At 38.4% G+C, this 7,014-nt stretch overlaps 1 long non-coding RNA gene across 1 annotated transcript; it reads right to left on the reverse strand.

Annotated features, from left to right (window-relative positions):
* Positions 1–791: 791 nt before the first annotated feature.
* Positions 792–6,259, reverse strand: LOC310963510. Its single transcript, XR_014593696.1, has 3 exons — positions 6,104–6,259; positions 1,162–1,306; positions 792–830 (listed from the first exon to the last, which is right to left on the reverse strand). It is a non-coding gene; the product is annotated as an uncharacterized lncRNA (long non-coding RNA).
* Between the last annotated feature and the right edge of the window lie 755 nt (positions 6,260–7,014).

The raw sequence follows: 7,014 nt of genomic DNA on the forward strand, positions 1-7,014 counted from the left end.
CATTTTCTTTCGGCTCCCAGGAGTTTTTCCATTTGTCCCCACTGTAAGACAGAAACACAGCAGAAGTATTACTGTCAAATTGTTCATAATTTTTGAGAATATAACTGACACTGTACTATTTACAATGAGATATGGATTATACAGGTATGCATGCATTCTTTTTTGAAAATGAGCTTTTCAATATCATATTTAGACAGTGTATAACAAAACTCCCCAACGTCTGTGTGAAAGGTATGGAGAAGGAATGGGGGCAACAGAACTGTTACACCTCTGAGCTGGCATTGGAGGTAGTCACAGAGACGCAACAGCACAGAGTCGACGTCTGTGTAAATGGGAAATTTGTATGGGGGAAAAAAATTTGTAAATTTAGGTTTAATTTGACTAAAGAATGTATTGCCAGTATGAATCTTTTTTTCTTCATGTTTTTGGCCAAGTTAAATCTTGCAGTTTTGTGCCGTTTTATGAGGAATGTTTTTTTCTTAGATTGCATTAGACACCAGGCCAAAACTGAGAAAATTGTGGCGTTCACTTTTATAAGGTGATACAATTTTGAATCATTTCACATTATAGTGATATTGCACAGGGGGTTTCTTGATTATGTTATATACTGTGAATTTATTTCAAGTCCAATGCACAATACTGCCCAAAACATTTGACTGCTATGTGACTTGCCTGACCCTCAGACTTTGCTGTCCCTTATTAAACTGCAGTTAAAGTTGAAGACATTTTACTTTTTTTATTAGTGGATTTTCCTCATCAGTAAAATAAACTTAAGAACATACACACCATCCAGAGCAAGGCAGCCACTGCACCAACACCTCGGCACGGTCCTTAAAAAAGAAAGAAAGATATAAGGAACAATAAGTGTGTGACACTTGATTAGAGCACAAAACAGTTTGCTGTACAAACTGAACATGTCAGTACCAAATGAAAGAGACATAATAGCACTATGGAATCAATCAAGATTCATTATTCCGCATCAAATTGTGGAAGGACATAGTTAAAGACTGATGGGTAACCAGGTCTGCATTTTCATCCTAAGCCATGTTGTTCACATGTTAATAAAGAAAAAAAGACTTTGCTTTGCTATATGCAGAAATATGTTGCAAAGGCAGTATTTCAAAGGAGTCTTGAAGATATAGCATGCACTGTGTACATTACCGCTAAGAAGACTTTCATAAATCCTCTTAATTGTAATAAGGGCATTCCTGGCATCTTCTGTGTCCATTTCCCATGGACAGACACACTCGGCTGTAAACCCATCTGGAGTTCTGCTGGCAAGGAGGATGGGATGTCGATTGTGGAGCTGAAACAAAATTGGCACAAAATCACAAGACAGAAAATTGGATACATAAATGGAAGGTCATAATACATAAAAAAATATATTTTATGCTTTGATACCTTTACATATAAGCTATACATTGAGACTCAGAGTGATGTCACTATAAACTGTTTTAGTAGCAATGTAAAAAACAAAAAACCTTGGTAACAAACACAGCTATTCCAATTCAGTGTGAGACAAGGGAAGGATCAATGCTTCAATATCTAAAAACACAGCTAACGCTACAAACTATCCAATTAAATTTTATTCATGGTATCTAATCATAACAGAAGTAGTCTCAGGACACTTTTCATAAAGAGCAGGTCAAAAAAACACTAGAAGATATCAAATACCGTCAGATATGCGTTAAGGAACAACTTCCGAATTCTAATCCTGCAATGTAAATGTTCTCCCCCCGCGCCCCAGGCCCGTTTGTACACACACTGCCTGGGCCTCGCGCAAATGCTTCACATGTCACATGCATTGATTGACGTCATCGCCATGCGTCTCTTTGTTTACAAATCTTTCCATAGACCTCAGAGTTTTTGTGTGTCTTGTCCAACTGTTTTTGAATATTTTCATCGACCAAATCTGCAGTAAACACTCCACCTCCGCATCACACCAACGTGAACCTTTTGCCGCCATTGTTGTTGTTGTTAAATGTCCGCGCATGGTCCGTCCTTCTATTTACTATGTCCGAACAGGCGCACATAAATGACGTCAGAATCGCTGTAGGCATCGTGTTTGGCTCGTACATGTGCAAACGGGCTCTACAAAAGCCCACCTCTCTCAGGCGGGCTGTGGACGGCCCACTGGCCGCAGTTATACCCGGAGCGGATGCACTCACACTTGTCAAACGCACAAGGCTTTAGCCGAAAAACCAGTTTTGGCCCAGTGCGGAAGGACAGTGTGAGTGCGCCCTTAGGTAGAGTGAAAACAAGACAACAAGACAAGACAATTGGGAGTGGTACAGTAAATCGAGAATTCAGGATTGTCTTGCACAATAAAACAAAGATGAGTGTTAAATTGCTGCAAAAGCAAATAATGTAAGAGAAATATAGCAATGTAAATGTAAAGATCAGCAATTAATTACTTATTATTTATGACAACTGTCTGAAAGAAAAAAAATAACAGAAACAGAGACAGAAAGATAAATAAGAAATGAGAACACTGCATGCTGTGTTACCAGTGAACAATAAATTAACACAATAAATACAGTGCTCTTACATGTTGGCCTTCAAAGAAAACTGCTACAGCATAATACTACTCAGGACCTGTGTCCCCAAATTAGTTTTTTTTCCAAGTCAATTTATAAAAACTGTATATGTGATAGTTTCTTGAGGGCTCTAGAAGGTAACAATAACTGCTTGTTCTGAATTAAGAAATACCTAGAGAACTTTTCAAAGATGTAAACTTAAACATTCCAAATTGTCTGTCCTCTACCGTGTCTTATGTATTCCTGGCTTTGCACCTGTACGTGTCTTTACGTAATCTAGGGTGTCTAAAAATATATTTTAATCTCAACTAGACAGCCTGATTAAAAGAAAAGATTAAATCTAAAATACATATCATTTTAGCTTACCATTTCATGTAACGTCAGACTAATTGGGAGCGTGTAAACGCATATAACGTTAAACACCTAAAACAATAACGATGAGCGATCTCTTTCAATTAATATTAGCTATTGTGAAAACAGATATTTATACAAAGCATCATCAAAGTTAAATATTACGTTAGCGGTTGTCCGCGCTAGCTGACTAGCTTTATTGCCTTGTTAAATGAATGTTAACTGAGCTCTTAAAACATTATACAGCCGATAATAATCTAGTTTCTATTACATTAATAGACGGCGAAAGGACATAGAATGCAATGATTTACACATTTGATCGTTCTCAAATCGTTTTTAGCACTATTTATTACTAGCTACTTACGTTTAATAGTCCGTGTGTCAAGCGATGAAAAAATATTTAATCAAATAGACCCACAATGCACCATGGACACATGCGAAAAGAGGCATACGTCCTGCCTACGTTCAAACCCGACGCAGGGGGCTTTCAACTCATTTAAAGACTGCCCTGAGCTTCAAATATGGACATTTAAGGAGAGCCCAAAACTTCAAATATGGACGTTTAAGGATAGCCCTAAGCTTCAAATATCGCCGCGGATGGGCTTACATTGGAATGAGTTGAAAGCCCTCTGCGTCGAGTTTGTACGTTTAAGGAGACCTTTTTAGTCCGTAACTAACGCCAAAGGCCCCTGACCGATCGTCAGTTTTTGACGCGTTGGGAGTGAGACTGTGTTGATTGTTTCCATAATATCCATTCACTTCTATATATACTTCTAACGAATTAATTTTTGTTTCCAACAGTAAAATCTTCTGTAGTAGTTTGTGGTAATCTTCCGTAGAGAAGGGAGGCATCTTCTGCTGATTACCTTTAGCACTGTAGCACAGGCTCAGGCTTATCTTGAATGGTAGGCCTCCCTGCCTAGCGTTGAGGAAGTCGTAAAAATATTGAAAAATGCCTGTTATCTAAAAGAAATATAATCCCACTGGTTTTGTAAGTATCCAGGAGCTGTTGCTCTTTGTTTCTTATTGAGGAGAAGCAAATAGTAGCAGATAGTAGCAAAAAATGCAAGCAAAGGCGAGAGCAAGCAGAAAAGCGTTCGCACTGTAGCAAAGCAGGAAGCAAGTAAAGACATACTGCTTTGGCTTACAAGCTAACAACATGCCGGCAGGTGATACTCAGTTAGTGCTTGCATTAGCTACTAGCAATTAACTAATTAGCACTGATGAACACAAAAATAAAACTAATATAAATCTGTCCATTGTATTAGTCAGGCTTTAATTCCTCTTTGCTGACTCTGTTCTCGGTCACGTGCAATTGTTTACAACGAAGCATAACCATTACCACGTTTACTTTTGTGTAGTCTTATCTGTCATAAACAAGAGATTATGCGTTACAGTGCCCATTTGTGTCGCAGTGCTGCAGAGACGAGAGCTCGGACATCAGGTCTGAGGCTCCATTCTCCATGTAATAAGTCGTTTATTTAACCAGCACTATTTCTCTGAAGCGGTTTAATCAAGGTAAAAAAAAAGAACCATAAGGCAAATATCCTGCATAGTTCCTTTGTAGCCTCTTTGATCAGAGTGGCATCCCCAGCAGTGATCTAATAAACACAAATAACAGACGTACATTGATAACCCTCAATAAAGCCCTATAAGAGTTCTTATTATTTGCCTGCAGTCATTTGCTTGAGATCAGGCGCTCAAGTGTGGTTTGCATGAGTCCAGAGACAGACCAGGGATCTATTATAATACATCCATGGTCCAGACTGGCTTGTTGTTTGGTGTGCACGTTGACCCAAGCTCAGACTTTAAGAAGAAGTTAGTGAACTTTGAGGTCATTCTGTAAAATCTTGAAAAGTACCCATGTCTGTAACATTTACTTTTTAATTTTGTCTATTTTTTTCAATCAAGGCCAATTACGGTACATGATCAACACCGCACAAAATCTGGTGTTGATGTTAAGTAACAGTGTACCAGCAAATGTCAGGCCAGTCAGTCAGGGAACTCCAGGAGAAGATGCTGTTGACAGGGAGTGCTGTCAGTTCCGACAGCAAGGCAGCCTCAGCAGGCAGCGCAACAACTTACAAGATCTCAGAATAATGGACTGTCAGTGAAACAAGAAATGGCGCATGCCCTGATTCTGATTCAATCAGAAGGCAGTGAAACATCTGGATTTTTTAATTTATAATTTATTTTCTGGAGCTTCAGACCATCATCATATTAACTATTGCATAAAACAAATTAAATAATTTTACATACTGAAAGCTAACATAATTACTTAGTCTTCGAAGTTACTTGTTGTTGAAGGAATATAAAAGATGTGAATAATAGTATGCCATCTTTTTAGGTATTTTCCAGGATTTTTTCAAAAGGAGGCAAGAGGCAATTTGCACCATATAGGACGAAGGAATCTGAGAAGAGCTTTTTGGTGAACTTCGTTTTGAAAAACAATATGAAAAAAACAACAAAAGGAGAAGAGGAACTGCCACTCATGCTGGCTGTCCTTGGAAAATGTTCACTATCCATATCTGAAAAAGTCAGAGGGTAACCTTCAGGGCCTTAAAATTCTGATCCAAAAAATATATCGTATAGTATTAAATAATATATATGTATATATTTTTTAAAAATCTAATTAAATTTAATACCATACATTTAATACAATTCAGTTAAATGATTAAGAGCAACATTGTGGCTAGCTTGATAGCGACACCTTTTTCAAGGCGGCCTTTCACAGAAAAACTTAAAATAATAAAAAACGGAAGACCAACTCCAGAACTGGAATTAAAAGAAATTAAGGTTAAGTGGTAAGGCATTTCAAGACTGAAAATCATCAGTGATATCCATGGATGACAGGCTTCAAGAAAACGAACAGGCTGTACTGCAGGAGTTGTTTACTCTTTACAACTGACAAGTCATCCACCTGGGTCAGCAGCGAATTTGTCAGCCTTACAAATCTGACAAAGTTAGCCCACCGACATCAAGATTCTGCGGCACACCTGCAAGCAACGATCAGTTTGAAAACTTTTGGGGACACAAGAGTTGATCTTCACCTAATTGGGCAGCGCTGCAACCATACTATGGCAAACAACAACAAGGTCAGGCAGAACAGAGAGATCCTGAAACATCTTATCAATGTTGTCACATTTCTTGGAAAGCAAGAGCTGGCATTTAGAGGACATGATGAAAGAAAAGATTCCGAAAACAAGGGGAACTACCTGGAGTTACTGGAGTTTTCGGCGGAGTATGACAGCCCTCAGTGGTGTTGTAGTGGAAATTATTCTAGACTGGTCAGGATTACTGTTTCCACTGGTTCTTTTGCTACACAATGAGAAATCTTCTTCTTTGTAACAGAACTTCTTGAGACCTTGATGCAAGTACAAGCCTTTATTTACTGGGTATACCGCAGGGTGTCATCTGCTAACATGTGCACAGGCAAATGTCAGGTTATGGTGCACAGAATACAAGAACAGGGCGTTTTTATAGGATTCTAATATATTGGTGTCTATGTGGAGTACACTTAAGATCATCATACATTGGTGTCTATGTGGAGTACACTTCAGATGATCACGCGCCCAATATAACACCTTAAAGAGGAACTAAGCTAGCAGATGTCTAGCTGAACAGGCTGCCTCTGCATGTGCTTTCTCAGAAGATGTGCCTGGTATTGGAGAAGTGCAAAAAGAGTTCATAAAGTCACAGTTTCATAAGTAAAAGTCAAAATGTCATGCTACATGCACATTTGTTCCACGGGATGTTGCACAAACATAATCTTAAGCAAATATGGTTATTAGTTATTTTACCTTGCAACAAGCATCACATCTAGTAATACGTTTACCATTACATTCCCCCCTTTTGATCCTTTAGAATCAACTAAATATAAAACAAGTATTCCAGTTAATCAAGCATCAAGACTAAAACAGTTGTTTTTCAACACTTCACCAGGTATCAGCCAGTCAGTTCGTATGGAGTTCACCCGAGCAACTGACCCGTATGATGGAGTGATTTGTTTATGTTATCACCGCTAGGTTTCCACAAATCACTTACCACATCAGAGACACTGACATAGATAAACACTAGACAAACAATCAGACTTCAATCATAGGTTAACTGGTTAACAACAAATACA

The sequence above is a fragment of the Echiichthys vipera genome (genome assembly GCF_963691815.1).
Source record: "Echiichthys vipera genome assembly, chromosome: 21".
Classification (NCBI taxonomy): domain Eukaryota; kingdom Metazoa; phylum Chordata; class Actinopteri; order Perciformes; family Trachinidae; genus Echiichthys; species Echiichthys vipera.